Genomic DNA, 10,361 nt, shown 5'->3' on the forward strand with positions numbered 1-10,361 from the left:
AAAATTTTCTTGAATAAAAAAAAAGACCAACCACATCCATAGGCACCCACTTCAGAATGCCTCTTTTCTTCTGGTTTTTATTTAGTTTTGCCAGAGGCTCTCAGGCCTCCTCTACTGAGTTTCCCTTTCTGTGGGGATTGACCAGTATCTTCTGCCCAGTGCCTGGAGAACCAAGGAAAAACAGAAAGGGTGTGACCATCACTCTCAAAGGCTCTTTCCTGGAACAGTAAAAACAGGAAAAAAAAAAGAAAGAAATGAAACAAAGGGGGGACCTTTCGTCTTGCCCCTTCCTGTCAATAAATGGTCTAGTCTTCCTTTTTTCTACTCCAAGTGAGGGTCAGCTTGGATGAAAGGGAAGGAAGAGGCTGATGTGTGTGGAAAACCCCGTGTTCTGGCTGATGCTGGTCAGTGCCACAGCCATGAAATAATGGAGCTGTGTGTCTTACACATGCACATCTTACCCTGGATTTTGTGTGCTTATGCATGTGCATATGCACTATGGCTTCTTAACAATAGGGCATCTATGGCCCCAATTACCTTCTCTTAGTTTCATATGTATTCCAAGACAATAGCTATGAGCAAAGGCACAGCCCAGAGAAGGTTGGAGGCTCAGGGAAAATGGCTTTTGACCTTCCCTGTCCTCTGTGTTAGTTTTGACCTTCTTGACAGCATCAGTATCTTCCAAACCTTTTCCTCTGGCTTTTTTTTTTCACCCTACTGAGTCAACAAGTTCTTTCACCCCAATGCCTGCCCCATCCTTGTTTTTAGTTCCCAGCTTAGAAAAGAAGCTATTTAGAATTGTATGGTGTTGGAGGACTAAGAGAACAAATAGGTGGAGTAGTAATAATGGATGGGGGAGTTAGAGGGCAAGAAGTTGGAGAGGTAGGCAAGACTAGATTCTTTTCTTTTATTTTTTGGTCCTTTGTTTTTCAAGACAGGATTTCTCTGTGTAACCCTGGCCATCCTGGAACTCAAACTCGCTCTGTAGACCAGGCTGGCCTCGAACTCCCAGAAATCTGTCTGCCTCTACCTCCCAGGTGCTAGGGTTAAAAGTGTGCACCACCACCGCCCAGCGAAGCCTAGACTCTTACAGGATCTCATTGTGTCTGTACAGGTTTAAAACTCCTCAAGCACAAGATACACAACACTGAGGCTCCCTTTCCCCGCTCGGTGTGACACTGGGGAGGGTGCACTTTTCTCCTGTTTACTCCAGCTCAACCAGCAACCAGGCTTTGCCTAATAATTTCCTGAGGCCATTGTCTGACTCAGCCACTGCCTCCAGGCACCCTTCTTACTTCAGAGTTGCATCCCAGAATTGGCATTCTTGGGCAGTTCTGAGGAAATGACAAAGCTGTTTACTTGAGAGGCTAGCTCGGTTGTTTTCTGGGGAAGAAGAGAAAAGGTCAAGGGATAAGTCTGTGGCCTGCTTGATCTACAATTCAACTTTTAAATCCTCAGGAACATTTATACACACATATATAACTGTGATATATGTATGTGTATGTATATGTTTGTAAAATAGTGCTTGCATAGTTGCACAGTTCAATGAGCTATCACAAATAAAACGTGGAAGTAAAACCCCCCAAAGAAATAAAACTTGACAGCCACCTTGATACTCCACTCCTGATTCCTCTTAATCACATTTTCCTTCCCTTCAACCGTTACCAGCATCCTGAATCTTTATTTATTTATTTTTATTTTATTTTATTTTTTAATTTTTTGGTTTTTCGAGATAGGGTTTCTCTGTATAGCTTTGAATCTTGTCCTAATCACTAATGTGCTTTGTTTTGTTTTCTCATCTATGTTTGCATTCTTAAACACATTGGTGTTTTATTTATTCTGAAAATAAAGCATTTGACTGTCATAGTTGCTATAGTCTATATTCTCCCAAAATAGGTATGTTAGAATCTAGGATCAAGAAATGGAGCCTGGTGGCGGTGGTGGTGCATGCCTTTAATCAGGAAGCAGAGACAGGCAGATCTTTGTGAGTTCAAGGCCAGCCTGGTCTACAGAGAAAGTTCCAAGACAGCCAGAGCAGTTACACAGAAAACCCTGTCTCAAAAACAGACAGACAGACAGACAGACAGACAGACAAAAATGAGAAATGGAAGTTTGCAGGAGTGATCAGGTACTGAGGATGCAATCCTCATGGATAAGATTACTATCATTCAAACGCACTCCCCACTTTCCCACTACATAAAGGCATAGCAAGGAAGCAGTCTGTGAAGCAAAGAGTGAGTCCTGACCAAGGGTCAAGGCTGCCAACACCTTAATCTTGAACTCCCCAACCTCCAGAACTGTGAGCAATAGCTATGGTTTGTAAATCACCCGCTAAGAGTTTTTGGTCTAACAGTTCAAAAGGACTGACAGTGGCATAGTACATGCAGAAATTTGTTGGGGGGAAAAAAATGGAATAAAAATGCTAAGCAGGAATTGAGGAGTTAGGCTTCTGTCAAAATCTCACATGAGGGTGGGGAAGCTGCTCCCCTTCTGAAGCTTGGGACACAACCAGTGCATTGCAGTCTCCAACCAGAGTTTCAGCCAAGAACTCAGGAGCTTCTCCAGCCAGACACTTTCTTACCTGTATCTAGGTTCAGGGCCCTTGTCCATTCCAAACCTTTTTATTGGGAACCTTCAGCCAAGGTTCCCACCAGGCATTCCCACTTAGTCCTCCTTCTATGAGAGAAAGGTCTTGACGATGTCTTTTTATTTTTTACTTTAAATTATAGTCTTAGGCTTCCTCCCCCACTTTTTTTTATTCTTGGGTCCACAAAACTTTGTGAGCCTTTTGTAGAGGGCTTCCTTGTCAGTGAGACATATCTCTGCCGTCCAACAATTCTTGCTCCAGAGCTGCTCCCAGGAAGAATGTGGAACAGGAGGGAGCTGGCATTGGCTTCAGCTTAGTCTGTTGCTACTACAGTGCTGAAAGAACCAGCTGCTACTTCATTTTGACTTGTCTTAGCAGTTACTGTGACACCTAGCAGCTCATGTCTGCTCTCTCCGGTTCAGCTTAGCCCTTGACAGTGTCGGCAAAGAGAACAATGCCATCACATCCATCCAGGAACCTCTGCTTGCTGTCCCCAAGTGTAGCTAATTGCTTTCCTACCTTAAACACTCTAGTCTGGTTCCATCAATTCCTAAACCTTCTTTACTTTTTTCACTGCTTGGAAATTTTGCAGATGCTGGCAGTTTCTGAGATTTGGAGTCTTAAATGACAACTCAGCTGATAGGGAACTTGACTTCTTTGTACCTCTACAACTGACCTCAGTGTGCACACAAGCTCCCATATCTACCGATGGAGGAAATGGCCAAATCTTGCTGCTTCAAGGTGACTCCATCAAGTCTCTTCTGGTTTGAACCTTAATCTCTTTGGGGGAGGTTGGTATTTATTTTGTCCTTTGGTTCAATGGTTTAGACTCTTTAGATTCAAAGCCAGTATTATTTTTTAATTTTTAACAGTGTATTTATTTATTTAGTATGCATGCACACACACGAATATACACATATGTGTATGGAATAGCGCATACATGTGGAGGTCGGAGGACAAGGCATGGGAGTCATTTCTCTCGTTCTCCACATGGGTCCTAGAGCTAGAACTTGGGTCATAGGGCTTGGCAGCAAGCACCCTTACCTGCTGAGCCACCTCTCCAGCCCCCATGCCAGTGCTCTTAACATGGTTGTTCCATTCTTTCACGTGCCCTATCTCACTCCTTCCTTTCCCCACTTTCTTTTTCTCCCTTTGCTTCCTCATCCTTTTTCTTTTGGTAAATCCTCTTTTCATTTGCTTTCCTTCTTTCTGTCTCCTTCTGTTAACCTCCTCTTCTGATTCTTTTCCCTCACCCTCCGCTACTTAAATTATCTAGCTACTGATAAGCATAGCATTGATAACAAGCCTGCGGCCTTGGCACAACATCTTTGGATGTTTGCCTTTTCCTACTGAATTTCACATAGACAAAGCAGATTATCCTTGGCCATGGTACACACCAACATCTGATATTGGTATCTGTGGTTGCTGTTTTGGCTTAAAGGATTGTGAGCCTCAGGCCTTCTTCTGACTCTCAGGCTTTGTCTCATTGGCCAGTCCTCTTGGTACAGCCAGGAAATCCCTTTCTGAGATCTTCAGCTCAAATTCATCCATGTTACAAAGAAGGAAGCTCAGGAAACCCATCACCCCCAAACTGATCTTTCCCTAACAATAGGGTACCATTTCTTACTTCCAATTGTCTAGTTCTATTGGCCAGGTGCTGATAGCAGGTATAGTTATCACTAAAAATGTGTGGCCACTAAAAATTCTCTAAGATTCTCAATCTCTCATGTTTTCTGTCCCAATACTCTCTCTTCTTTCTAAGCTTCTCTTCTGGTGTTACCTCATACAGCCACATAGTCTGTGTACTCTGTAATTAGAGCAGAATCACTCACATGCAACACACTCAGGAGTTGGAGTTGTGCACAGCCTGCCTGCTAGTGCATTTACATCATCTTGTATCTCCTTGCACAGCTCAGGAACCGTACTCCTTTCTCAGAAACAGAAATCAAGAATTATATCCTACACTTGTCCAACACATTTTTGGTTCCAAGAAAAAATGGCATCAACATTTCTTTTTGATATGTTATGCTAAAAAGATTGAAAAAAATCCTTGCTACATTTCTACAAATCAGTGTTAAACACAAGTCCAGCACCACAAAAATGTACGCCAAAATTCTTTCCACATTTAGCAATCACTGAGAGGGCCGTCCCTTCTTTCTGATATTTTAAGTTAAGTAATGGCACATAAGCCATTGCTGATCAGCATCTTTAAATTGTTCACTGTTTTCATCTTTCCAGAGAAATAACAATACTAAGAAAAACCAGAAAGTATGAAAGAATTCAGAAAAACAAGTGCCTTGGATTAGGTACATTCCTTAGGACTGAGAGAATGGGGGAATGTTCACTGATTTCTGTTCTTCCTGCCTTAGGGAGTGTACTAAGTTTCATCTACCTTCTCCAAGCTCTGGGAGCTGGAGCTTGACTCTCCGAGACTACTCTTCTATTTGACATGCAGCCACACTGAACTGATTGCAGTGAAGAGGGACCAATGAATGAAAGATGCTCCATGTAGAAGCTCAGGATAGTAAGTGTGTATGGTACAAGATCCTGGCAATAAACAGCACAATCTTTGTCCCTGAACAAAATCAATATGTCCTCTACTTTTCTGTGACCAGGATCTTGACATCCACTCCCTGTGAAAGGTAGACAAAGGTACATTCACTGAGCACTCAAGTAACTGCAAGAGAAGCTACAAGAATTGGAGGATGGGATGAAATGGGAAACAGGGGTACTTACAGCATGCTGCAGGGGTAGAAGGGTAGCAAGCCTGCAAGTGTGGTGTGGACAAGACAAATTAAGGCAGAGGAACCTTGTGGGTGAGAGAAAAAGAACCAAACTAAAATGTATGCTCTATGAAAGATTCTGCTAGTAATATAAAAACTAAGCTCCACACTGTGCTAAATTATTTGCAAACCTCATGCCTAACAAAGGCTAGTCGCAAAGCTATATAAAGGATACTTCAAATTTCAATTTAAAAACTACATTAAATAACAGCAAAACGTATCAATAGGTACTTTGTGGGAAAAGTTGTACAGGCAGCAAACAAGCATATGGAATGGTCCAAGTCATCAGTGCTCACAGCTGTGACCCAGCACACTGGAAGCAGAAGCAGGTAGCTCTCTGTGGATTCAAGACAAGGCTGGTCACAAGACAAGTTCCAAGCCACACAGGGCTACATAGTAAGACACTGCTTTAGAAATATAAATCACACCTATAATATGATACTACATGTGCAGTATGATGAGGGCTAAAATGAGAAACACTAAATATTGTACTCTTTTTCAGGACCCTAGCTGATACAGATTTTAGTACCAAGAATGGTTCCACAGGAGCAGAATCTTAAGATCAGAGTCTCTGCATTTTTAAAAAAATCTGATTACACTTGAATGGACTGGCTCTGTTTCCTGGGTGAAAGAGGACCCTGGTTGTCTGTGTTATGTTAGGAGACACAGATAGGAAAATTTCAGTATTGGATAATCTTAATAAGAGTTGAGGTGACAAGGTACTGGACATGTGGGAACATTTTATCGCAACTAAGAAGTATGATAAGGCTAGCTAGTTGGTCTAAACAGGGCTAGAGAGAATGGGAACAGAAAAAAAAGAGAAAGAGAATTTCTGGTATTCAGATTTCCAGATCAAACGTCACAAAAATTACCAGGAAGCTTCTGCACCTGGCCCAAAGAAAATCCTTATCTCCTGTAGCCACAGGCTGAAAACTGAATGAAACTACTCTTGAGGGTATCTTTAGTTAAAGGTATTGATTGAAAAGAAAAGCTACTTTGTAACACCAGCATGTGGACGTAATGGAAGATCCTCATAAAGCCCGGATACTGAACCTCAAAATTCTGCTGAGTCTTCTCTGACAATTAAAAAAGTGTCTTTCAAGTTGGTCCTGGTGGCACATGCCTTTAATCTCAGCACTCAGGAGGCAGAGACAGGTAGATCAAACTTGTGAGTTTAAGGCCAGCCTGGTCTAAAGAGTGAGTTCTAGGACAGTCAGGGCTCTGTAGGGACCCTGTCTCCAAAAACAAAACAAAATCATAAAAGTATCTTTTTACCTGTTTGAGATGAACCCTGTTTGAGATGACCCCTGAAGAAATTTTAATGACTTCCATTAGTTACTTTGCAAGACAATGATGATTTGACTCAGGATTTCCCTCATAAACATCCTTTTTTATTTCTAGACTGAAAACTAGTCTTAAATTCTAGCAGACTTCAAAAGGTGAGGTATAAGGAGGAAATACACTACAGTTAAAGATCAGTTTATTTTCCAATTCATAAAAACACAAATGTAGACAGTGTGTGAACAGATGTTAAAAGTGTGGGATAGGGCCTGGAGAGATGGCTTAGCAGTTAAACGCATGGGCTGCTCTTCCAGAAGATCTGGTTCTCCGAACTCACATGGTAGCTCATAACCATCCATAATTCCAGTTCTACGGGGTTTGCTGCCCTCTTCTGGCCTCCTCGGGCAATAGGTGTGCATGTGGTGAACAGACACACATGCAGGCAAAACTCTTAAACTCATAAAAAATCTAAAACAACAGTGTGATTATAATTACATAGTTTCTCCTCTTTTGTCCCTTTTTCTCCCTCCAAATCGTCCTATGTACCCATCCTTGCTTCCATTCAATTTTTCTTTTTTTTTCTTTTTGGTTTTTTGAGACAGGGTATTGTGTGTGTGTGTGTGTGTGTGTGTGTGTGTGTGTGTGTGTGTGTGTGTAGTTTTGGTGCCTGTCTTGGATCTCGCTCTGCAGACCAGGCTGGCCTCGAACTCACAGAGATATGCCTGACTCTACTTCCAGAGTGCTGGGACTGAAGGCATGCGTCACTGCTGCCCAGCCAGCTGCCATTCAATTTTATAGCCTCTTTTTTCTCTAAATGTTGTTACAAAATGTATTTTTAAAAATCTAAAACTTCACAGTTCAAAAAAATTGAGATAATGTGGGCAGAAAATAAGGTTGGGTCGAGTTGAATGTACTATATTGGGCCCGAACGCGGTGATTCTGAATTTAATGCTGAAACTCAGGCTGTTAGAAAGAACTGGAGACATTAGCTCAGTAGACAGGCATGTACAAGACTCTGGGTTCAATGGCCAGGACTGTTGTAACCAGGGTCCCCCAAAGACCAACAAGAGACCAAATCTGATGCAAAAGCCAAGAGTCTTTGTATTGTTATGAGTTAACTAGGGGCCTTTCTGTCCGTCTGACGCAGCAGCAGAGCAAGAAAGACCCCGAATAGCAATGGGACAGGGTTTTTAAAGCAAGGAGGGCTTGGAGTCTACAGACTACATAGGAAGAGACTCAGAATTGGTTTGTGTGAGTGGCAATCACGTTAGTAACTTTTAATTGGCTAGGGCTAGTTGGAGGTTACAGTTATCCATTTGGGGGCAGGCCTGAACAAGCCCCAGGCTTTGTCCTTGACCTGCCATGGAGGCTGGCTGGCCTTGCACGTTCACAGTGACCCATGCACGTAGCTCTAAGTTGGTGAGGGTCCCAGACAGTGAACAACTGACTGAACCTTGAGCAGCCAGAGTACAAGTCCGTGCAGAAAGGAGCTACTGCAAGGACTGTGTCTTTTGTTCACGGCCTCCCAGACACTGCTGCTCAAGTCTCGGGAAACTGAAATTGAGGCCTGATCTCTGAGAGAAGACTGAGCAGCCTGTTAGGGCATCTGCTTGGTCCTTTCAGGTAGAATGACCTCAAAACCTCACTGCAAGTACTTTTTTCAAGTTCATAATTAATTCTTCTCGACCAACCCTGACTTTAGTAACTGATAGTTTAAGCATTATCTGTGCCAGTAGAGTGATCAAAATGTGCACGTTGCCACAGATCCAAACAACCCCAGAAGATTCTGAGTATTTATTCGCTATAGCTTTACCTATAGGGAAAGTGAGGCTCAGAGAAATAATGCCTTGTGTTAACATCACGCAGATGGTTGGCAACAGGCAAAATTAGAAAGCACCTTTGGTCTAAGGACACAGCTAATATTTTTATTGAAGTAACTCTGCCTTCCTATGGAAGCCAAAAGCAATACCACACTATTTACTAGACTTGGGGTTTGGGGAGAAATGTTCCTTCCAGTCTAAGCTAGAAAACATCACAGAGTAAGCCAGAAAATCTGAATTGACAATGAATGAGTGGATTAAAAAAAGTGATATATACATACAGTGACATTTTAGTCAACCATAAAGAATGAAATTATCAACTAAATATGATGGTGCACACTTGTAATTCTCAATGTGGGAGGTCAAGGCAAGAGGATCTTCTAAAAAACAAAAGAAACAAAAAGATAGAAAATGGAATTAAGACATTTTCAGGAAAATTGATAGAACTGGAGATCATAACAAGTAAAATAAGCTATTCTCATATGTGGCATCTAGGGAAAAAGAATATGAATGTAAAAGAGAGATTATTAGGGATGGGGGGTGACTATGACCACAATATATGGCATGCATACATGAAAATGTCATAAGAAAATCTTTACTTTGTACAATTAGTATATGTTAATTAAAAATAGTAGATGGAACCTGTGGCCATGTTGGTATTCAAGGACCTCACTGCCATGGGGGCCATGCCAATCCAAGTGGCCTGTGCAGCCACATGGGGCTGGGCCCAGGCTGCTGCCGTGGACCATGTCTGGGTCCCTGGCCCAACAGCAGCCAGGGTCTGGGCTGATGTTCATGGCTTGTATTTATTACCACAGAGGGTCATAGGAACCATGCATGTTGAAATCCAAGGGCAGTGCTGAGCCAGCCCTGTCCTCACTGGCCCCAGGATAGCTGGCCCTGCCCCTCACTGGACATTGCAGAGGGAGAGCTGGTGCTGCCTCCCCCTAACCCCCCACCCCTACCACTGGCTTGGGAGAGCTGGCCACAGCCACGATAGCATGGGCCTAGGAGAGCTGGCTCTTTCCCTTGCCTGACAGGGTGGTTCCAATGGCAAAAACCAACCAGCTCAGCTACCATCGAGATCCACATCCTGGGCCTTGGGTTGCCCCACCCTAATAGCTGCCCCATCTATGGCCTGCTGGAGTTCGAACAGGAACTGGTCTTGCAGAATGATAACTGCAGGTTCTCCATGACTCAGGGCAACAGCAGGATATCTGAGAGGAGTTTCAGGGAGGGTCCAGTGATGATGGTGTACCAGAGGCCTTGAACCAGACCAATGACTCTTTGCAATGATCATTTGAGGGTGGGGTTGATTGGACAAAAGGGGTATACTGTGTGACACACCATAGCTCCTGGTATCACTAGGATGCATGAAGGGGTGTTGGAAAGATGGAGGAGCAAGGTGGGGTTTTGTTGTTTATTTTGTTGTGTTTTTAATTAATTTGGGAAGGCATACTGCAGAGATGAGGGGCAGATATGGAGGGAATGGGAGGTGAGCGGGATGGGGGTGCATGAAGTTAAATTTCCAAAGAATATGTTTAAAATGAAAAAAAGTAAATGGATAATGTGATATAAATACATTGTATAAAGAATTTTTTTTAAGAAAGAAAAGGGCTGGAAATGTAGCTCAGTGGTAGAGTGCTTACTTAGAATGCATGAGGGCCTAGGTTCAATTCCCAGCACCAATCCCCAGAAGAAACAAAAACCAAAACAAACAAAAAACATGAGTGCAGAAACCAGAAAACAAAGAGAACTGTCTCAGACTTTGGGGTCAACTACGAAGCAGAGAAATCTTTCCTCTTAACCTATTCTCCAAGCCTTCCAAGCGCTCTCTAAACAAACCACACATTTAAAAAAATGTTGTAGCTTCTTCACAGCTCTTTGAGT

The sequence above is a fragment of the Onychomys torridus genome, chromosome X, assembly GCF_903995425.1.
Source record: "Onychomys torridus chromosome X, mOncTor1.1, whole genome shotgun sequence".
Taxonomy (NCBI): Eukaryota; Metazoa; Chordata; class Mammalia; order Rodentia; family Cricetidae; genus Onychomys; species Onychomys torridus.